The sequence below is a fragment of the Gasterosteus aculeatus genome, chromosome 10 (genome assembly GCF_964276395.1).
Source record: "Gasterosteus aculeatus chromosome 10, fGasAcu3.hap1.1, whole genome shotgun sequence".
NCBI classification, from domain to species: Eukaryota; Metazoa; Chordata; class Actinopteri; order Perciformes; family Gasterosteidae; genus Gasterosteus; species Gasterosteus aculeatus.
This window is the reverse complement of record NC_135697.1, coordinates 7,147,122-7,171,816: the sequence shown is the minus strand read 5'-3', so window position 1 is coordinate 7,171,816 and position 24,695 is coordinate 7,147,122. Positions and strand designations below refer to the sequence as shown.

At 46.2% G+C, this 24,695-nt stretch overlaps 1 protein-coding gene across 3 annotated transcripts in view; it reads right to left on the bottom strand.

Annotated features, from left to right (window-relative positions):
* Nucleotides 1-14,568, bottom strand: part of atxn1a (ataxin 1a) — a 58,683-nt gene extending 44,115 nt beyond the window's left edge. For 2 of the 3 annotated variants that reach the window (XM_078081397.1, XM_040187822.2), the window contains exon 1: nt 14,428-14,568. The gene's annotated coding sequence lies outside the window, so the exon portion shown is untranslated. Of the gene's footprint in view, nt 1-14,230 lie in introns of all 3 variants that reach the window. The other variant, XM_078081398.1, reaches the window with a different exon arrangement.
* Nucleotides 14,569-24,695: the final 10,127 nt, after the last annotated feature.

Genomic DNA, 24,695 nt, shown 5'->3' with positions numbered 1-24,695 from the left:
CACTGCAGGGCACCGGGTTCACTGGTTGCGTGCAACAGCACCAGCCCCAAGCCGGTCAGCATTGGGCTGGTTAGTGGGAACACAAGCCCCACATGTGAGGCAAACCAAAGTCACGTAGGGGCAAAACGACCCCCCCCCCCTCTCAGATAGATGCAGTTTGTGTTGGAGGCGATCCATGAAGCAGACTACTGTGACCGTAGTAAAGCAGATTACACAGGAGCAATGTGCACATGTGAGCCAGAAATGGACCCGTGAGCCCGTCAGTGTGTCGTGAACGAGATTATTTACAAACCATCAGCACAAAGGCGCAGTCGCAAATATTCTCAGCGTATTTATTCATTCCGTGCCTAAACCAGTGGCTTCAGTTCAATTACACGTGTTCAAGCATAAGCACGGCCTTCTAATACTGTTTGTGAACTATTATGCAGGTTAAGCTCAATGAATTAAAGTGGCAAAAAGGCGCATACGAGAAAGGGAGAGAAAAGAGACTGACACACGATGAGACACGGAGACAGAAATGAACCACCTCTTGGTCTACAAAGCTCCATCCAGGTCAAAGTTCAGCCTGCCCTTTAAAAGCCGCCCGGAATGTGCCCGTTTTGTACCCGATGCTGAAGAACACAGACGTCTTCACCAGCATTCACGCAGCGCGCTCACACGCGGCCTCCACGGCTCGAGCAGACACCAACGCTGACACAAAGATGACAGGGACCAGCGTAGGAAGATGAAAGAAGAACCCTCCAGCTTCTTCATGAAGAATGCACACAATGATCAAGCAATAACTACTGCAGATGTTTATATTACAAGTGCTCGCTTCCTCTCCGTCGGGCCTCCACAGGTGGGGGCTTTAATTAAGCATCTCCTCGTGTCATTCAACTTTTTATAGAACAACAACAGCTGTTTGCCATGATGTGATCATGTTACTTCACAGTGCAATTTAAAGTCAACTCGATAACGATATGCTGCAGTATTGAGAGGAAAGCTCTTAGTAGTAAAGACTGGCTTTCATCAGCGTGGATGTTTTCGGCGTCTACGCGCTTAAACCAGACGATTTGAACGTTGACTTCTCATCTCTTCTTTCCCTCTCGTTTCGTACGCACTCCTCATCTTTTCCCTCCTAAGGTCTCATACTCTTCCTTCCTTTCCCCCCCTTACTCTCTAATACTAGCATTCTCCAAGGCAAAACACACACACACACACACACACACACACACACACACACACACACACACACACACAGCTCAAGTGGAAGAGTAAAAAAACTTGAGCGACAAAGAACGGAATTCCTCCACATCGCGCGGTATTGACCTCTGAACGCACACGCGTGTGAGGAGTCAACGCGTGTGAGCGAGACGGTTGACAGAGAGCACCAAGCGCTGAACATCAAAGGACAAGCCCCCCCCCCCCCAATCCACCCCCCAATCCACCCCGAAGGGAATTACTCAGCGTTCCTCGGTCGGGCAGCGTTAGCGCAGAGGGCCCCGAGACGCAGGAGAAGCGGGTCTTTGATCCCACACACACACACACACACACACACACGCCTCCCATCATCCGAGGATCTGGATGAGGGGAATATGCTGAGAGGGGGGCCTGCAGGGAACACAATCACATCTTCAAAGTGGCACACATGCGCAGACAGCAGGCACACAACTAGCGTCCTTCGACTTATATTATTCCAAACATTCAAAAGACATGTGCTGCGCACGCACGGATAGCAATTACTGCTTATGATCATTTTTCAAGTCCACTTCTCTCTATCTCACGTGTGTACTGGACAAAACAATACTGTGGTGTCATCTTTGCATATAGCAAATTGTCTCTCCTTCATTGAAGCACATGCTTTCCAGCTTTTGTGCGCCCGACGCACAATAAAACCAACCAGCGAGCCACTTGTGAATTACGCAGTGAAATCTTTTTAAATGAACAGTTGTCGCAGCAGTAATGTAACAGTGAAGCAGACGGGAGGAACAATGGGCGCCCGGATTACGGCGGCTCTGTCTCCCAACACATTAGAGCAGAGGAGATACGAGCTGCTGCTGTCAGAGCCGGAGTCATGTGACCTCATCCACCTTCACGCAAAACATGTAGTCTCCCGAAATGTGAACTCAACTTCTAGTTAATTGTTGCAGGATAGAAATACGATGTTACAAGCAGAGTGATACGGTGGATTCATCACAACACAAAATCTCTTTGGCAATTATTTTGTTTCTTGACAGAGTTTGAGTTGTTTTTGAGTGGCGGATGGAGAAAAACAACACATATCTATAGTGCACCACGTGGGTGAGTGGGGAGCACGGTCGTCCTCCAATCAGAGGGTTGTCGGTTCGATCCCAGGCTCTGCTAACCCGTATGTCGTTGTGCCCTTGGGCAAGACACTTAACCCAACACTGCTCCTGTAGCTGTGACTACAGTGTGTGGATGGTAGTTACTGATGGGCAGGTGTCACTGTGTGTGGTTCTCCTGTCAATCAGTGTGTGAATGGGTGAATGATGTCATGCAGTGTTAAAGCGCTTTGAGTGGTCGGAAGACTAGAAAAGCGCTACACAAGTACAGTCCATTTACCATTTACATTCTTCATTGTCCTTCTTTGGACACCAAAATGAGGTGACTTTAAGAAAATAACAGTTAAAATGGAGTTCCCAGCACGACTTTAGGAAGCCACCAGCTATACGTCATCGAGCACCACGGCTGTGGAGGGCTCCTGCTGGCAGCACAGGTGCTCCCACACACACACACACACACACACACACACTTGGCCAGAACTCTGCAGCTACCTCCTTCCAACCACACTGATGTACACAACCACACGCCTATGGATACACACACACACAAAGCACAGGTGCTCACACTGCCCCACCGGCTGTCCCTTGAGATCCCGCTACAAGGTCTGATGACCGAGACAGAGAGGACAAAGGGACAGAGAGACTACAAGAAAGAGGACTGAGCGGACCCCAGCTGACAGGTGTGTGTGTGTGTGTGTATATATATGTGCGTGTCAGGTCATGGCTCACGTCCAACATGCTGCACTGCCCTTAACCCAAATAAAGTCTGGTTATCTTTGTTTAACCTTGAATCTTAGAGTTGTGTGCGTGCGCGTGTGTGTGTGTGTGTGTGTGTGTGTGTGTTACTATACCATGCTCCTGCAACATGCTCATTTAAATATAACACTGAGAGAAAGGTGGCACGTTGGATCTGTTGGTCCTTGTGACTTTGGGACACGTCACAGCCGCGTGACACATCATGCAGAACGCTGTCCTCCATCACTCCGACAAGACTCGGGTTGTGTCACCGAGGTCACAGGGGTCAGAGCGTGGCCACACCCTGCCAGGGTGACACGGTCGATACTCATCGGACTGCTGATGTACAACACTGACGCGCCGGCTGCGTGCGCCCCGCCGGCCTCTGTAGTTACACCCCACAGGACGGAGCGATACGGGAAAACTTTGTAGTGCAAAGACAACCGATTGTAATGAGAGTTTGCGTGAAATCAGGTGGATTTAAGGTAAGCAGCGATTTGCATGCTCTTTATTCCCCCACAAAGTGCCCGCAAGGAAGCAAATGGTCAAGTGCTGGGTTCATACAGGGAGTGTTGGGACAAGATGCTTTACTTGTAAAACTACCCTGAGGCAACAATACCATTGAGACACGGTGTCACTTAAAATCTAAAATTCTAAATATGGAATTTCGTTTTTTATCTGTATATCACAAAAATGCAACACTCACTGCACCACACAAAGACATCAGGCATGCTGAAGCCTGCATCAAAGTGTTGTCTTTCCCTCTACAACGGCCCAGCAGCTGGTTAGGATGAGTGTTAGTCACAGGGACGGGCATCACGGGGCGACAAACCGCTACAAGGTCATACTGAGGTTGCATTATTGGAGGGTCCAACGAATGAAACGTGTGCTCACACAAACGCACACTCAATGTCACGGCCCCTGCAAGTATCTATATTTCGATATCAATATTTCAATATCTTTAAGATTCACATGATTCATATTAGGAAAAAAAAACAATTTTAAGTCTCTCATTGTATTAAGTGTGGATTAAAAATCGGAACAAGCTCGAGTAGCAAACAAAGTTCAATCCGATGAACTGCTGCCAACAAAGCTATTTGCAAAAAAAAAAAAATGAGGATAGCGATGTCTTGGTGACCAATTCTGTCAAATGCATTAGAAGACACACACACACACACACACACATGCTGGGTTCAGGGACTCCTAAGTGCAACCTCCTCCGACACGCACACTGTACCGAAAAGCTCACTCACACTCACGGATGAATACGGATACAGTAGGCGCACACGGCAGCGCCCCGAGTGTCTATACATGATTAAAAGACTCAGAGTGGGGCAGCAACATTCTCACTCTGTGAAATTACTGCAGCTTTCTTTCAACCCACCTTGAGCACATAAAAACACACACACACACACACACACACACACACACACAAGCTCTTGTGCACGGCTACACGGATACAAGCGCCACATAGCGTGGGTTCAATATTTGAGTGATTCCACAGCGGGACAGAGGAAAGAGCCAACCGGCGGTTGGTGCCGACCACGAGAGATGAGACCATTTCCAGAGCATCCTCCGCTCCTCCCATTCACCAAAGCCACGGAGTCACTGGTGTTTTGCACTTAGACGTACAGTTGACATTATTATTTCATAACCGCCGTCTGTGAAACCCCAGGAAACGAGAATTTGTTTTCCTTGTCGCCGTTTGCTTCGAAGGGGTCAGCTGGTTAGAATCCGGTTTACTTGGATGGTATTGTGCATTTCAAAAGTTTATACGGAGCTGAGTGCAAAATAAGGATCAACTTAAAAACTATCATGGGGGAGTTGAAAGGCCTCATTAGAGTCTTGATGCACAATTGCTAAATGCTGCTCATTGGGATATTATTTGCATAGTAAGGGGTTTTTTTTTGGGGTCAGCTCTTTTTTGTTAAAAAACGATTGACATATTTAGTTTGTGACCTAGAATTCAGATGTACTCTGAACTGCAAACACATTATCCGGTCACGTAAATCCGATCTCTGAGGCAACAGGCATATTTTAGCCAGGTGGAACACCGAGTCATGCACAGATGTTGAGAATCAGACATCAGTTCTTCCAATAGTCACACAGGTTTGATTCTGTTATATAATGTGTATTATAAGCTATACTATATTCTGTTACTTTGATTTACATGAAGAGGGGCATAAGAGAGTTCCGTCCAACCCCACCAACATATCATAAATCATGACTGTATTGGTGAATTAGGTTTTGAGAAAACCGGCTCACAGTTTAATGTCAATTCACCGATTTGTTGAGTTAAAAGGAACATAAATGTGGCGCGCCGGTGACGTGAATGAGACACTGGTGCAAAGCCGAAGGTAATTCTCCAAGAACACTGTTGCACATCTGGTCAAAGCCTTTTTTTTTATGTCTCTCTTGGCTTACCGACGGAAACGAGTATAAATGATCACAGGACACAGGCTTACTACTTTTACGAGGCATTATGAAACTCCGCCTCAGTTTTAAAAGATTAGTAAGTAAACAACAACCATATAAACCCTATAAATCTCCTCTACTAAGCCGGACCGGAGAGCTGTATTACTATTGGTGGACACTAATCATGTGTTGCTCTTGGCAATCACACAAGCGAGAAAACCTTTGCGGAAAGTTCTAATGGAAACCTGCAAATGCTGCAGCTTCTCGGCAGCCTTGTGCCAGCTTTCTGAGAAAACCGGCGCAGGTTCGGCCTGCGGGGGAGAGAGTCCAGCTTGTCGGTTTCTGTGTTGTGATCCTGGAACTGAAAGAGCACTTTTGCAACGTGAATCTTTGAACTGGTGGATGTGAGGAAATGCACTGTTGCGGTTATTGCGACAGCTGTTGTCGGTGCGACGCCACAAATGGTCAATTACGAGAGAAAACAGATGACCCGAGGGCCGTGGTGATAAACTCACACTTGTTGGTGGTCAGCGGGCAGGAAGGGGAACACAGTCACGCTGAACACACACACATTTCAAAATGCTTGTTGTTGACTACATTTCCAGAGCGAGCGTACACTGCAGACAATGACACGGCCCGACGCGCTCAGGCTGCAGCGTTGCCCCCCCCCCCCGAGCGGGCCGACGGAGACGCAGCGGTGTTTTGCAACCCTTTCTGTCTCTGGTACCCTGGACATCTGTAGTTCCCTCCCTATCAAGATATGGCCATTACCCAGGGAACCAAATACAAACACACCAGCAGCCAGCACTGATACTCCAGCTGCAAGACAGAGGCTCATGTGTAGTAACCTTATTGAGCAAACGTCCCCAAAAACTCAGATGTACTGTCACCCTGCAGAACAAACAAAACAAACTCCTGCCTCGCGGTCACTCGTGAGATCAACCTGTAATGGCTGTACGGTTCGGGAAACAGGTTATCTTGCACGGCTACTGATGTATCAGCAGTGGTGCGTTGCCGTGTGATATATTTGCAGCAGAAAACTGAGTAGAGGACTCACTGGGAGACAATCTGGCTTCAGCTGTAAAATTATCACTGACAGCGTGACTCTTCTCTGGAAAACAGAACGATGAAGCAGTTCAAACCAGTTCACTATTAACGGGTATTAGCAGATGTTGGCCCTCACATAGTTCAGGGTCAGTCTAGTTCTTGGTAAAAGGTCATGGAAGTCAGGTCAGTCTGACCAAACCTCCAATCCAAGAGTGCATGTGTGTGTTTCTAAGCGGACAGTGGATCTCCTTCAGACGCTCAGGAAGCCTGGCTTGCCTTGTACAGAGAGACTGGCATTCTGTCAAGTACAAGCTGTGGCAGGCTGTGCATTTCACACGAGGGCATTGAGTGATGTCCTACAGAGCCCTACCTGAATTAAGCCATCTGCTAGAAACCATACAGAAACGCATCCCTTTGAAAAGTCTGTGGCGTCGCAAATATATCTGCGTCCAAATCGATCTCTTCTCCTCTGTCGGCCATTGATTGCCGACTGTGAGAGGATTGGCGGTTCGATCTCAGGCCCCCCCCTAACCCGCATGCCGATGTGTCCTTGGGCAAGACACTGAAGCCCTGTTAGTTACTGATGGGCAGGGGGGGGGCTGTGTACGGTACCTCCTGTCATCAGTGTATGAATGGGTGAATGATGACATTGAGAGTTAAAGTACTTTGAGTGCTGGGAATACTAGAAAAGCAGCGTACAGGTACAGTTAATTTACCATTATCATCAATGGGACACCCTCTCTTTGACCAGAGCTCTGAAATGTTGAAAACGCTGAGCTAAGTTCCAGTCGTTGACAAACGGTACACTGTATGCACATGAATACTCTTATTTATCATTTCGAAATCTGAACCTTTCAAACGGGAGGAGTCGGCCGAGACGGTTCACACACTTTAGCAGTAATGGTCCTCGGTCTGCCATCAGAAGGACGTAGATGTTAACCCACCAAACATACAATTCCAAAAGATATTCCGAAATGCATTTTCCGCGTGTCTGTGCCTGATGAATTCGCTTTGGCAGGTCGGACGGATGTATTTTGTTCCGAGTCCGATGTCGCAAAACAACATGCATTTTGCATGCCCTTACTCATAATGTCCCCACACTCACACAAAGTCTCTCCCAAACCCCCCGGTGCTCCTGCTTTAAGTGTAAAAGGTATCCATGAAGTGCCTCCTAAAAGGGTTACGCCGCCTGCCTGCCAAACCCCCTCCTCTCCCCCCCTCTCCCCCTCCCTCCCCCTCCGCCCTCTCAGCAGTAGTTAGGTAGCGTGTCCTGTCAGGTTGCAAATGCACTCAGCTATCCATCTCTGCTGCTGCGGGGGCCCGTTGCTAGCCGAGCTAACGTTGGGTCGCATTAAACCCAAAAAAATACGAAGCACTGGGGTGAAAGAAGGAGTGGGAGAAAAGCACATTTTCTTCCCAGGAAGATTGTCTGCCGTTTGGTTTTGACGCTAATTGGTGGTGAGAGGCTGGATGGGAGGCCGGGAGGTCGTTTTTTTTTCTTCTTTCCTTCGGTTAGTGGTTAACACGACACATCTGACAGGCAGGCGTAGCAGCGGCCCATTTCAGGACGTGTCTCAATGCAGGATGTGTTCAATTGCCGTGGGAAATATTGTTCCAACACTTTCAGAACACATTACCGATCAAACAATGAAGTGAACGTGTCAAACTCTGTGACATGCGGAGTGCTGTCAACTGAAAATGAATGTTAAAGGAAGCGGGCAAAGACAGAAACAACTGAGAAAAAAATAATTTACTCCGGTCTATTCACCATTCAAACTTCATTAGCTTGTTTCATAAAAAAAGACGATCAGACCTTGAAACAGCAGAAATACTGCATTTTTTTTATTCATATCTTTAACTTTCGGCAAAGGTTAACAAATTAAACCTTTAAGCAGAGATGTGGGTTCAAACGATACTTATTTGTTCTATGAAAAGGACGATAATCCCAAATGACCTGACACCATAAGCAGGCCGTATTACAATCTGACATCTTTCAGGTGACACATTTTGGTCAGATGAGGATTCCTAGAAATTTCCCATTAGCTCAACTGTCTCCTCCCACCACAGGTATTTTCCCTGGTCAAGCCCCGGCATCGAGCGCGTGCACACACAGCTGCGCCGGCGGTTGTTTATGTGCTGTGCATCCATGCAAAATATCCGCTTCCAATGTCTAAAAGGTTGAATGAGTGTGTCTTCTTCGCGTCACAAGCTCGTGATAAACGCGGTGTGCGCGAACGTGGCTCCTGAGGCATTTCAGCGCGTGTTACTTCCCCCGCTGTGGCATTTGATAGTAGGTGACATTGTCAGAGATGCGGACCCGGCCGTGAAACCTCAAATGAACGTAATTTATCCGTGTCGAAAGCTCATCACCTGACCCCTGCTGCACACACGCGCTCTGGCAAAAACACAAGCCTGAGCCGCAGCACAATAACAGCAAAGTATCTAACTTCAGTCTCAGATACACAGCAGCGTACGAGCATTTAACACAGCAATAGTAAGTGTACTTTTAACTTTTTTTTAAAGTGCGAGAACAGGATGATATTGATCTGTTTTTCCTTTTACCTCCGCTGTACCTCACATCACACCAGAGGGAAATGAATCCTGTTAGGTACGTGCTGCCATATGGGTCTCGCTCGGGGCTTTGGGAAACGTGATTTATGTCTCAGATGACGTCACCTCACCCCAGCCAGCAAAGTACACAATCCAGATACATTCAAGCAGGCGACTGCAGAAACTATGTGGAAGTATAATATTACAAAAGAGTCCAGTGAAGAGCAGCGAAGGATAAAGTATCCCTGACAGATGACCTGATGGATGACGGGCTCACAGACTCACAGGGAGGCGGGACGCACAACCGGGCTCACGAGGTTGTATCTCTGCGAAGCCGTGTTTTAGCGCGCCTGAGCGTAGAGCTTACTGCACGGGGGAGGGGCCGCCGATAACAACGCGCGGCCCGTCGGCCAGCCGGATGAGGCCGGTCAAAAAGATGATGCCCATCCATGCACGTCCGCGGGCGCCCCCCGGTCCTGACCCTCCCCGCGCTGCCGCGTGCCGCGTCTTGACGTCAGCGTCAACGGTAGTAATGGAAAGCAAGAGTTTGCCAAGAGCAACTCGGGTGAAGGGTGGGTTTTGGTATTCAAGGGATTGTTTCTATCACTGGCTATTTTCCTGTTATTGAATTCCTCTCTCTCAATGCATATCCTCCTGGCTCACGCTTGGGTCATTGTTGGTACCCACGCACACACCCATCTGGCAGCTGAGGGTCACGGGGGGGGGCTCCAGGTCCAATGAATGGAAGTAGAAGCACCAATAAGGCGACTGAAGTAGTAACGTTTTCGCAGTTAAGACCTAACGGCTGGGAAATGGAAATCATCACATTTGTGCTCCAATACATGTGTGGTACCCCGATTCCTAGCATTCTTCTTTCATCTCGCTCCTTCATCACTATCTATCTGGCCGCGTCCCAGGTTGTCAGCTTATCCTTGTCCCGGGCCTGGAGCGCTGTGGGGAAGAGAAGAGTCTGCAGGAGCTGTCTGACTGCCAGTCAGCGTCAACTCCCCGCTGTAATCCTCCACCGCCTCCGATAAGGATGAGGCCCAGAAGACTCGGATAGCAGGAGAAGAGGCGAGGAGGGAATCGAGGAGAAATACAGGAGGAATGTGTGTTTTTTTCATGGAGCGGGCCACAGTTGAAGGAGCTCATTGCCATTATTATGAACGAAGCAGGGCAGCTGATAGAAAACATCTTCATAGAGACGGTTTGTGCACCAGCGCTGAAGTTTTTAATCGATTTGAAGAGGTTGCCCCTCTTCCACCGGACAAAAACCCCCCACCAGCGTCTGGCGTTTTACAGACTGCAGGTATTAATCGGTTACGGCCATGGAAACTTGACTCCCAAGTGGACGCTGTTGTTGTTTTTACAGACAGCAACAACTGACGGTACCCACGTTCAAGTGGATATTTAATGAATAAAACCAACAAGGATTCGGACAGTTAATATCATTTGTTATCATACAAAACAAACTACCAATGTGAACTCCTCAAAGCCACCAGACGCCAGTCAGGCGCCAGTTGTTTTGTCTCACTTTGAATCTCCTAAATGCACGTTCATTCAACCTTGGCAGCAGTAAAAACCTCACACAACGATCACCAGCCAATTTTAGTTATGAAGGGGCATTAGATTAAAATTGAAGCAGGGACTCAAACTGAACAGTGATCCCCTATGAATGTTATAGTAAGTGTTTTTATTGAATTAACCCATTGAAGGAATTAGCGATGTGCGTTCTAAACAAGCACATTAGGGAATTCACTGATTCACGAGACCATAAAAAGGGGGTTCTCATTGACCCCCGACATGTTTTCACTGGCATTAATAGCAGATTTAAGTGCCTGCCGTTGCATCTCGATTGAATTGCTATCGGAGGCTGCAGTCTAAGAAACACAAGATTGTGCACGAAGCACTAAAGGGACACACACGGATCACACGGTGGAATGTTCTTTCACACAAAATACACAAAACTCTCATTGATCCCCTTTAAAAGCAGGATTCTGTGTGCGCGGGTGTCCTTTCTCTTGTGTGCGTGCATGTGTGTTCGGCGCGCTCATGAATAGAGGAGGATGAAAGGAAAAAACTGCGCCGCATGGTTCAACCAGACGGCTCAATCTCTTGATCCGGCCCACCAACACGCTCGCTTTATGAATTCAAAATCATTCCTCTCACACTCGTCTTTTTTGTGCCACTTCTGTCTCACGCTCGCCGCATTCCTGTTCTGTTGCACGCTCCCGCAGCGCTCGTGCAAAAGGGGCGAATCGGGGATCTAATCTTATATTAGTCAACAGTTAATTTCCATTATCTCGTGTCACACCAAAAGCTTGTGTGTGCCAAAATACATGGACCTGACGATACGCAGGAGAGGAGGGAGGAAACAAGAGTAACAATACATAAACAAGCAGACAGTCAGGGTTCTTTCGAACAAACGCCTTTGCTTGTTCTGGCTCATTTGTGCTATTTCTCCGGAAGAGTTTAGTCGGGGCCCTAGTTAAGAGGTGAGGTGCACCTCTGACACACTATTCTGTCTGAAGAACACGGCGAGAACAGAGCGGGAACTTTCACTCGACCGCGCAGGCTCCCAACGCCTCAGAGGATACGGGTAAAAGGCGCTTATTTGTGTTTACCCTTGACTACACTGCGTGTCTGCAGGCGACTGTAAAACGTGTCCTCTGAGCAAATGTTGAGACTACTGTTAATCCACCGAAATTCATCAACATAAAACACCTGTTGCAGCCATTGGTTGATCCATTTTCCCAGCCTGCCCGGCATTAGCTCATTTGCAGAATGGAGCATAGAGACATTAGTAGAGCAGTGAAATCCCCACCCAATAATTACCTGGAAATCTCTCTCTGTCTCTCTCAACTACACACTAACACACACACACACACACGCACACACACACACACAAGCAAGTCCACGTTCCTCTTTTCTCTTACAGGCAGCAAATGCTAGATAGATAGAGAAGACTTGAGCTCAGTCAGCAGACGTGTGGTTTCGATTGTGTTTCGGTGAACGTGTCTGCGTGCACATATGGCTCGGACCGATGAGCCGCGCTCAGTCAAATGGCTCGTGATTAGCACACATTTGCTCCTAATTGCCTCTCATTACCATCTGAAAGCGAGTGGTGGCTGGAATCAAAGGCGATCGTGCCAGTGGTAAAGTGCATGCGTGGGTGTGGTAGGCGGGTGGGCGGAACGGCACATCTGATTCACAGCAGCATGACCGCACTCAGGGCCCTGGCAGTTTTTTGCTTCTTAAAGCAAGCCTGATCGTTTTTGCGCTTGCTCTTTGCTCGGAGACCCATTCGACCCTCTGTTTGACTACCTCGTACCATAGATGCCTGTGTGTCATCACCCTCTGCGGTGTTCATCTCTCCTCTCACATGTACTCACCGCCCATAAGACGTCAAGCTGTTTGTTGTCGATTCCAATCCTAATTGACCCAGTGCTAAAGTTCAACTTTGTTCCATCCCATCCCTGAATTTCATTCCTATGTGCTAAAATGCCCCATTTCCACTCGGTCTCCGCCCACATCTGCAAGGCAAACACTGTCACGGCACCAAAACTGTTGTATTCAAATTCACAAAGCAGCCAACTATGGCCCACACTCTCTTAATACTGTTTGAGGATTGATATTAAGCCAAACACGACCAGAACGGCACGCTACATCTTCCCCCGAGTTGCCACACGTGTCCGAGCTCCGTCAAAACTCAAGTTGGTCCACTATAAAAAACGCTATCCCACCTTAAATGCACCTGAGCCGGAGTTTTTGCCAGTCTATTGGGCTTTTAACAGCAAGTGGCGAGCACGACCAAGAATAACGCTCTCGACAAGTTGTAGCATTTATTCACTGCAACGATTCATCCACACTTGATTCAACCATTGACTTTATAATCACTCACTGACGAAGCTGCACACAGGCACCAGGTCTGTTTATTGCAATATTTTGGCAATACTACAGATGTTTGGGGTGTGCAGTGCATACAAGCAGGTAGCTACACTGCACAAGTGTAAGTATACGGATGTTCATGGTACCTGAGGAAGTGTTTGTGCGGTGATTCATAAAGTGGGGGTTTGGGACCATAACGGGGGTCTGTGAAAAGATTGATGAAATTCATAACTTAGCTTTTAGTTGTGATTATTAAAGGGAAAGCACCTGACAGTACATTTATTAAATTGTAATAAAACCATCCGTGAAACTTTTACATTTTGCAATAATTTACACTCTTTGGACTGTTTGTTAAATCGACATGTCAAATTCTTGTGTTTACATTTAGTTTATCATTTATATATATTCAAATAGATTATGACGAGATATCTGTGTAAGAAGCAATAAGGAAAATCAATACTAAAGAACTTGCATAGGGAAGATTTTTGCAATCAGAAATCCAATGTGCAATTGGTCATGCAACTTTGCATTTTATGATAATAAACGCTTCAAACGGGAGAAACATCAGAGCGCGATGCAGCTTTTCATTCGGCCTTCTGCCCGGTCTCGTTTAAACGCACAGGAGGAAGCACCGGCTCCCGGTCCACCCGGAGCGCGACTGCGAGGTGTAAACAGAGTAAAAATAGCCCGCTATCGCACGGCTTCCCTACGGTCCCGTTATATAATGGCCCGAGCCCGGATGAATGACATCACGCGCAGCGCAGCAACCACAAACCCGATGTCCTCTACAACCCGCTGCCGGCGCGAGACGCTCCGTAGTAGCCTCCACGTTACGTCCGCGGCCGTGTGCGATGAGCGGCCCGGACGCGCGCGACGCGAACGTGGCCACGTTTTCGCAAAAGGAGGACGAACGCGGAGCGCGGTCCTAGTTTGTTTCTTCGCCTCTTTTTCGCGCAGAGAAAAACACTTCCGCGATGGTGAAACTGTTTTTAAAACGCCTTTGGCAGTCGGGAAAGAGTTGGAAAGGAGACATTTGTTGATAAAAAGCGACGTGCTTTTTCGCGGCGCGTGTCAACGTAGGAAACAAGCGTGTAAAGCGCAAACGTCGAGTGGCGCAGTTGCTGAGTGCACAGCGGCTCGCGCGACGCCGGCTCGCCCGGCGGACGCGCTCTTCGCCCGGGCAGAATCCAACCAAACTCCCCCCCCCCCCCCCTCCCTCCCTCCCCGCTGCCTTTCGCACCACTTAAACACAACTTTGCATTCACGCTCCGAAATGACAAGTAGATACACCCGAAGCCCGCGCGACCACGTACCGTTTGGGTCACTTCACACGTCACCCCACGGCTTTGGAGTAAAGAAAATTAAAAAAAACACACAGAGCGTCAGCGCCACCCGGCCCAGTTTCTTCCAGCCATTTTTCTCTTCACAGCTTCCAAAAAAAAAGAGGTAAAAAGTGCGTGGTGACAAGTGGCTTGAACGAGCGCTGGCCGGACGGTTCGGGCCGACTTACTGTTGGGAGAAACGGGCTGCCGACTCGGTGTCCCTCCTGGTCGCCGGGGCTCCCCTGCTCTGCTCCGGCGCTGACGGTGGGAAGCGTCTCCCCTCCTGGTGGTGCGTTCGCAGCGCGCACGGCTAACAGCCTCTCTGCCCCCACCTTCAGAGAGATGGAGGGAGAGGGAGGGCGGGAGCGAGAGAGAGAGAGAGAGTTAAAAAAAAAAAAAAAAAAGAAGCAGCAGTGTGTAAGCTACTCATGCGAAAACATGACAAGGCTCCGAGCAGACAGTGAATTACAGGTTTACTATCAGCGGCCACTAGTGCGTCACAGGGCACGGGCCGCTTTCAGTTCAACAGTGTATGGATATGTATTTATTTTATAGCACAGACTGCTTCAAGCGTTGTAGGAAATCCACGAGGTGCGTGTGAGTGTTTTAAAAAAAAAATATTAAAATATGAATAAATGTCCATCATGAAGCTTTTTCCACAGATCACTCACAACGCGTGAGGAGGATAGTGTCAACATTTCTACTACTTTTTAATTAACATTTAAATGTCAATCCATTGTATACATATGACTGCTGTTATTTATTCGTTAGAATTCACGTTTCAAATCAGTTTTTAGAATGGGAGGCATTGTTGCACATTAAACTACCCAACAATATATTCACTATAACAATAAGCTCTGCCCCTTTCAGCTACAACCTCAAATGCTAAAGATAAGATGTTATCATTCAGACTAATATACCACTGACAGGGGGATTCTGCTGCATAATTCAGTTGTAGTGTTATTACTTTTACCTAACTAATCAATTTTACTATGTTTTTCATCATGAACAGGATCAAATGTAGTCGTCCTGTGCACAAAAATGACTATGAAACAAAAATAAAAGCACAAAGCCATTTTGTTCCCTCATGAAAATAAATGTGTAGCCGTAGTGTCATTTGACTTGAATAACGTATAACAACGCGAGGCGGAGATCTCCGGGTGAATCGGCTCAGCTGACGGCAATGACTGAAAGTCAGCTGACAGTGACACGGTGGAACATCTGAACTGCTAATAGCACATAAACACACACACACACACAGCATGAAAACATACACACAGCATTGTAAGTAAATACTAAGAAACATGTGATGAAAGATGCTTGCTTGTGAGCTGCTATATTAATTGGTTTCTCTATGGCTCAGTTACATATTGAATTTAACAGGCAGGTGCTTTTACTCTATTATCAACCACAAAATGACAATTGCATTGTGTAAATATATATATTATAAAAAGATACTGCTGCTGAAAAGCATTGAAATCTTTTTTCTTTTTCAACTTGACCTCCGCGACCTCTTCCAGATTTTCCGACGTGGCAACAAGCTCTTTCGCATCCCGGTGACAGGAGAGTGCAACCTGACACTGACCCGTGGCGCCGAAGGGTGACAGACGATCCGGGATGTATCCCACTCCCTGCCAGTCACTCAATAAGTGGCCTATTGTCCGGCGCTCCATTGTGCCCCCTGTCACATGTGTGGCAAACAAAGAGACGGAGAGGCAGGCCGCACCGTGTGCCAGGAGGCTAGCGTTACATTCGTGGCCTGCATGCATAGAAACGAAGAGGCACGGTCTGGTTGTGAAAAGGTAACAAAGGAGATTCAGTTCACAACACTTTATTATGCAGGCTGTATCCATGCTGTCTGATACTTTAACTCCCCACAGTGTCCCCTGCGATGCAACTTTCACGTTGTAGACAGAATGAGTTGCCCACACAGCGTAATGGGGGTCTTTTCAGAATTCAAGAGGAAACGGGGAGCTGACAACATGTTTTCTTAAAGTAAATCCCCGGGTCAACCTGATTTGTGATTTAATCGTGGGGTTGCTGGGTGTTCTGCTTGCTCAGAGAAGTGCATGCATATCCTCAGCTGCAAGAACACAAGCATGTACTCGTTCCTGTCTTCACTCACTCTCTCACTTTAGTCTCTGCATGTACTCACAGGAATACACCTCCTCAGTGGGTTGATGAAGACATGCACAGTTTAGCCAAAGTCAATTGTGCAACTTCCTGTCTGCCAAATCCTTCATTCAAATAAACTGCACCATTGAGGCTGCTATTTAAATACACAGTTTTGTGTGTGTGTGTGTGTGTGTGTGTGTGTGTGTGTGTGTGTGTGTGTGTGTGTGTGTGTGTGTGTGTGTGTGTGTAGTGTAGTGGGGTGTGAGGTGCTTGAGGAATTAAAAAGAGCTGCTCCCAAAAGGAGGAGCAGATTGTTGCAGGGTTGGGTTACTCCCTAGAGATGTTTCTGTGTTCTTTGTCTGAGGGACGACACAGTGAACCAGGTGTGGAACGTGAAATGGAGACTTGCTGTTTCTACCTGCATGCCGTTTTTGTGTGATTAAGTTCAAATGCATCTTATTTAACGGCGAGCAATTGAAAAGCTCTCTTTTTGGGTAAAGGTTGGCAAATGGAATATTAGAAACATGACTTTGCCAGATGTATCATCTCTGTTCATCCTATTATAAAACAGGCTTCTCCCAGACAACAAACAACTGACGCCCAATTGTTGTGTCAATTCATAACCTCTGCAGGTCAAAAAACCAAAACAGATGTTCAAAAAAGAGTCATGTTCTTTAAGGGACGTCTCTGTCTAAATGTGCAAACAAGGAATTTGACACCTCACTTGGGATATGAATAAGTAACTCTTAAAACACACACTGAGATACGTAAATAATTAAAAATCCCTCGTGTTTGAGGCAGCTTTTAATGGATTTTTCAAGATTTGAATGCCCATGGACGTCTGTGCAGAGTAAGAAAGCGGCACACAAAAGCAGCCGCCACTTGTCACGGTGCATTCAGCTATTGTGCACCACAGCGTTTCAGTCTCTTTATCTCTATGTGAGGGTTACCAGTTACCGGTGTGAAGATCTAAGCAGGAGAAAGCGGAGGCCATTGCATCAACCTGTGGGCTCATTAAACTCTGAGCAAAATGCAATAATGACTTTCACAGCAGAAGAGGAACGGACATCCCGTATGCTTTGAAAATAGCTGTCACTTAAGATTTCAAGGTTGTCTGCTTAAGCCCTCACACTGTGCACAGAGGAAGGTGTGTTTTACAGCTGCTAACTGCTCCCCCTTTTGCTCAAAAGGTGGAAGTGTTTACAAGTTACAGATGCTGAAAGGGAATCATGATAAACACGGTGCATGGAGAATCAATGAGTTGATTCCTCCTTTTAAAAAGCGCATGGTAATGTTCCCATTCCAACAATATATTAGATATCCAGGTTTCCCTCTGCATTGTTCGTGTTATATATTTCCTCTTCCACGTTGGGAAGCTGCTGTCTGTAATTCGAGGCGCTCCTCCTGTCGACATCGTCCCGGACGGGCCACCAGGAGAGGCATCGAGGGGCAACAGCTCCCATTCTGGTCCACAGTTCCTTCAGCTATTTTAACTGCTTATCCATAATTAGGAGTTTTTGAATAATTTGCGTTAGCATACTTAATATGAGGATATTTTAATTTTAAAACTAGTATTTAAAAATGTATATTTTTACTAATTAGTTGGGCTACACAACAATCCCTAGAAAGGGTTCCCCCCAAGCTTCAGCACATGCCCTCGGCTGCAGGCTGTGGTTGGAGATCACGTGATTGTAATATCTATATGTTTGACCTGAGCATTTCTTTATGACCGTGTCAATGCTGTACAATCTGGAGTCCAAAGTTCCTTTTGGTTTTGGTGGCCTAATACAACCAATAAACTTGAGTCCCCATTCGCTTCCAATTCCTTACCTGTTTAGTTTCATGCCGTATGCAAAAAACAGCTTCCTCAGCATTTTAACATTAGTAACAATCTCAAGCGCGCTGATGGACGACTACTTTCAGCGTCTCTCTAACAACCAAATCACACCGGCTTAAAGTTGCCCTGGCAAGTGCAATTCTACAGTGAATGTCTGTCGGCCAACCTGTTCTCACACACCTTCCCACCGCGCGACGAGGGAGAAGGAGGAGGAGGATTAGGATGCAAACAGAGTTCCCTAATCGGTGTATTAGCAGCAGCCAATTCAATCAGGCTGTCTCTGCGAGGCAGATTCTGCCGTGTAATCTGGAGCGTCTTAATGTGATCTGTGTAAAACAGGCCAGACCTCGTTGTAAAGGAGGAACGTATACTTCACACACACACACACACACACACACACACACCAGCGCGCATGACGCAGTCGGTATGACATCCTGATGCAGCAGATCAGCATCATGTTTAGCTTCTGATGGAACAAAGAACTGCGGAAAGAAGGGAGAGGTTTGTGTTCCCACTGTATGAAAACATATGTGCTGTTGTTTTACTCCCATTCCACTTCCTGTTTAAACTGCAGATCATGTTGGTGGAAGTATAAAATTCTCCTTTCACCCTCAATGTAATTCTTTCTGTAAGTTCTCTGCTGTTCTTTGGATGTGATGCGTTCAAATAACAACAACAGCCCCTCACGTCTCGTGAACGAGGATGTCTCCTCTCAGACGTCTTTTCTGCTTTAATAAGGCTAGAAAATTCTCCTTCTGCTCTGCAGGGACTGTAATTATTGACCGGGCCGGGGAGGCTCTCCGACACACCTTGTAAACACACAGACGCTCACATCGGACACTGACATGTGCAGACAAAGAGCGTGAGTGAGATCAGAACAGTCCTCTGCATTACACAGCCACCAATGCCGGGTCAGTGAGGAGTCAGCTGGATAATAGGGGAGCGTGAGAGAGACAAATCTGGGGCACTCATCTTATCACCGATCTATCGGCCTCGGTGCCTGATTTTTTCCTTTTTGTGTGTGAGACAATGAAACTGTCTAGAGGGACAGCGAGTGAAACCGGCAGTCTGAGCAGTCACTTGTACGAGGGGACCGTTTAAGTATTAACCAAGAAGCAATTAGTTAATTCAATAATTGATTATTTGACAGAAAGGAGAGTGTTGTTATTTTTGAAAATTGGGTAAAGGGTTAGGGTTAAGCTATATTAGCTTAGCATAAATACCAGAAACAGTGGAAACAGCTAGTGTTTGTCTTAAGGTAACAACATTTACCCAACACCACCTTTAAAGCTCAGTTATTATCTCATATGTTTAATTCTGGCATTGTACTTATCGGCTGGACTATTACCTGGATGGGACACGGTGGTGGTGTCTGTCCTCTCGGCGTTGTTTGTCCAATCCCACGTATGCACCACTCGCCATGACAAATTCCTTGTATGTCCAACACACTCGGCAAATAAATGGTTCTGATTTTCACATAAAAAACACAAAATGAACCCAGAGGGACAAAACAATCGGGCACATTTCATTTAAAAAAACTTGCTTGATTGATTGGACACATCAGTGCTTGTGTGTGTTGGCGCCATCTCAACGTCACATTCTAATTCATCACAAATGAAGTCTGACTAGGATGGTCGTCCACGGACAGCCTCCTCTCCGACCTTCTGATGTGCTTCAGCTGATTCGCACCCTTGAATGTGTGTTAACTTGCAGAGGATTGTGAGGATTTCATCCCCGGGTGATAAAATATAAACAATGTCCTCTGTGGAGTAACAGACACCGTATTTGTCGATCAATATTGATAAAGGATTAATTGAATTCAAGAGGATTGAAATGACTATAAGCTATTTAAGGCTGTGTCTTTCTGACGCTCTTCTTCCATTGAAAAAAAACCCTTCAGTCTCTATTTATAGATCACTTCGTCTTTCATTTCTCAGGATTTTCAATTATGCAGACTCTTTTAAGTGTACTAGCCGGTTTTACCATGGAGCCTTAGCTGCTTTCAGCAGACACTGCAGGCTTTATTTGAAATAAAGCTAAAAGTGCTAAATACAGGGCATAATTTGTCCTACAATTAACCCACAACTTGGAACGATCTTACTGGCTTTTCAATTAACACACTGTGTGTATTTGAGACATGTATTGAAGCTCATGTTTTTTTTTTAATTCTCCCATTCATGATGGAAAAGGAGTGGTTATATGAACACTAAAGGTCTTTGGCTAATTCGGCTGAATGATCAAATGTACACAACTGGGACGAAGACACATTACACCATCAGCACATACTCAACATCCTCCTTACACAGCTGATTATGAAACGATGAACTAAGATATGGATTGTGAAATGTGACGTCCGTGTTGTAAAAGATGTCCTCCTGAAATGAACCACAAAAGTCACACAGCCAAAGCGTGGTGAGTTGAGGACAGGACATCGATGTTTATCCAGTCAAACCGAAGGAAATAAGTGTCACATGTAAAAGACACAATGCTGTACAAACCGGCACAGATAATAGGAAATTGAAAAATATAATGTCAATACTTTTTGCATTTTCTCAGCACACGCAGCCTATATTAGGGAATACACTGGACAAGGAGAACAAACTCACGTTGATAAAGATCAATGTTCATTTAAATAGAAATGTTCAGACACATGCTGTCTTCAAATAGACATCTCATCCATCAAGGGCAACCAAAACCCTTGAAAACCTCCCCGCCATTATTACTATTCACACTATTCACTTTATAGCTCCTTTGGCTGCCAATATCCTAGGTGTTCATTTTACAGTTTGTTTTGTACTTTCATGTCAGAACCACCACTTGAGTTTGTCTGTCTACTCTACTTTATGTTCTGTATGCGGGGATCTCGATCTCACTCTCCTTACTCCCGTTAATAGCCACTAGAAAAACATTTAGCAAACAAATGAATCATACAAGAGTCCTCCTGCGAGGGGGAACGTTGCATCTCGATGGGCACTTTGTGCATTCGTGTCTGTGTTTGCTTGCTTTCTATTCTATTAATAGCAGACCTCCAGTGGATGAGCCCGTAACACATGTTATCAGTCAGCATGCCAGATTATGACCAATCAGGTTGTTTGTTTGCCACCTACGATCCCTCCCACACGCACGCACAAGCACGCACAGACATGGAAACGCCCTGTTCACTATCCTGTACATACAAGAGAGGAAGAACATTGTCACGACATCTGATCATCTGATCCGATCATCAACTGTAGCGCTGCACGTGGCATATTTCATCTAGTAAAATGACACACTTAGTCCTTAGTGTGTAATCAACTCCACTGCCTCCCTGCTCCTTTGACCCTTGAACATGCCCCCCCGTCCTCCCGTCCTCCCCCTGTCTGCATGCTGTATACATGTACACATATGGTCAAGCCTCCATCAGGGGGGCTGCTGAGGCCCCATTGAAGAGGCCTGGATGCATGTGACCTGCTGCCACGCATCAACAACACTGCCCCAGCAGTCTGTGTGCACACAAGTTGCGCAACAGTGTGCACGTGAGAAAATAAACTGCGTGTGAACTCACGATGGGGGGAGAGGCACTGAGGGCGGGGCACACGTGTTTGGCAACGCTGAACAGCTGACGGCGCGGCTTTGCAACACACACACACACACACACACACACACACACACACGGCCCACAAAAAGACTACCGCCCTGTCATCGAGCGCTTACCACTTCCTCCCCCTCCCCCTATCTGCATGTATTACAGTACTACATGCTCCAGTTGACAGCTCATGCCGAGCCAGCACATTCCACATTATTACTACTTCAGATGTTTGTGGCCCAGAAGCGCGCCGATTGGCTGAGCTGCCTGGGAGAACCAATGAGGAGCCTGCTCTGGGGAGCTAAGAGGATAGTAAACTCAAAGGGGACTCCATCTGCTGGCCGATACTCACAATAACTGGGTTCGCCTGAACACAAACACACAAACAATTGTCTGTCAATGGATTTAAATGTATTATTCCCTTCACGGGGGAAGAGAGCGCCCGAAGGCCTTGAATGAATCTGTTAAAGTGGAGTGTTTTTCGATAAACATTCCTATGAAATACGTGACTACTGAGTCAGACGCAAAGTCCAGTAAAGTAGAACGTATATATGTGTGTGTTGGTAAGTTTAAACTTTATATGGTTTACTTTCAGTCAAAATGAAATGAGACGGATGTGATCAACATTGATACTGTCACGTAAAATATCACGTTTCTTTCATTTTCACTTGGACTTATCATTGACTCCACCTGGTTAATTATCACACCAAGCTCGTGACTCACGACAAACTTGAGTCTCATGAAATTAAAACACACTCTGAAAGGTTGTAAGACAAAATCGGGACATCACCATGGTAGCAACCTACCTCAGTTGCAACCTATTTTATATTTCTCTTTAATAAGACCATCCTTCATCAAATAAGCATTCCTCTGTATTGAAACTATTTGAGACAATGAACTCATTTCTTATTACAACATTTAATGAGCTTACATTTCAAGAGAGAAGTAGTGTCATTTTTGTTGTAGACTTCTATGAAATCAGACTCCTACTGGCTATTGAATATAATGCCGGTTTAATGCGCTTTGGCATTGCCGTCACTTTTCAGACCCTGAGGTTGCCGTCTGGGTCGAAAGCCTCATCTGCAGGTGTCTTTCACTGTCTGCCGTTGACAGAGCTTTGGTTCTTTGTGTGCGCATGTGTTTGCCTCTGCCTGCTGTGAGAGTGTGACGGAGAGCAAACAGAGAAAGCGGAGCTGCGCAGGGCATCGCTTGCATAATAACCGAGAGCTTCAGCGAGGCTGTATGAATTTCAATAGAGTTCTGCGGGGCATCCCATCGCCTCTGGTCCCACGGCTCAAAGATCAGAGAGAATTTTCAAGCATGGTGTCCCTCAGCCTCTCACACTCGCTCCCTCTCATTCCTCCCCCTTTTCTCCGCTTCCCATTTTCACTCTCCCTCTATTTTTTTTTTTCCAATCCTTTCCTCCCTCTCGGGCTCGTCTCTCTCATAATCCCTTTCTGCATCTCACACTTTTCTGTTGCTTTCTCTCCACTCGGTCTCCCTGTGAAATTTGTATTAGAGCCACTCGAGGCGTAATTATTGCTAAGCCGCTCTCAGTTCTCTGGCACAAAGAACAACTCATGACTCCCGGCACAAAAACTTGGTGCTGAAGGACAAAATGCTGCGATGAACTTTTAAAATCACGCACAATGGCTGACAAAATGTTCTCATTTTGCCCCAAAGCCATTTCAGGAGTTTAATATTTTTATACTCTGCAAGCTCTGAATTTATGGACGATGTAACATTTATAATTCAGAAAGTGCATTTACATACGTTCTACCACACTGCGGTCACACCACACATGTGGCTATTGCTGCAAAACCCCTGGATGATCCCAAAAGGCCCAACAGATCGGAAGGAATTGATGAAAAAGGGAGACACCAAAGAACTGTGCACAAACAGCTCAAGGTAACACAAATAGGAAGACCGGAGCCGGTGGAAAAATAAAGAAGTCCTGAATGGTGGCTGTGATTTGTGTCTTTTGTATCGGGTTGCACGTACGTTGGAGTGAGAAAGTTGGCATGAGACTGTTAATAATTACTAATTCATAAGGATTAATGGTTGCTATTTAAAAACGTACCATTCTGGGGAGAGCTGAACGAACGCTGTGTCTTCCTACTGGGACCACGAGACAAAATATGCCCCCGGCCAAACTTACAAGAACACGGCTCATCAAAATTCAGCTTAACAGCACTTTGGAACTGGAAATAAATTCCCCCCCAAAATAGTGAAACTGAAGTTGTGCATTAGTTAACGTCAAGCAATTTGTCTCAGAATGACAGTGCACTAAGTCCATAAGTCATTTAATCAAATACAAAAAGTGTATTGACTTGTGAGACGATAAAAACACTAATACCATAAAGTTTATGTGCGGTCGATGAGCCCCAGGGCAACAATACAACAGTCAACAGTGCTCAACGGAAATAGATTTGAGGGTTTAAAAGTTTGAAAACGACCACAAGCTACAACATACCTCAATACGAGCATGTGACATGTAGTCAATAAAGCAACGCATCGGGAACAAGATGCATCGTTCTTTATCAGAGTAAATCCTCTCGCATGACCTGAAGTTGTTGTCGCTTCGTTAAAGAGTTCACTTTCAGGGGAAACCCAAAGACGGGAGGAGGAAAGCAAACGTCTGAGGATTAAAAAAGGAATGTGTGGTCAATGTGACAAATAGACAGGAAGGTACTGCAGAAACATGTCTGTGCAAGTCAGCCTGAGTCGTTTGCTGTTATAATATAATTCTTCGATAACGCAAACATCCAGTATGTGAGGTCTGTTTCCGTTCACGTGTGAGGATCTTTGTTGTTTAATATCGCCCTCGTGTGGCTACACGCGTTAGCAACAGGGGAAAACAGCTAGACGATGCAGCTTGTTAACATCTACATGGAATTGCACTTTTAAAACTAGCAATTTATCAATGTAAACATACAACA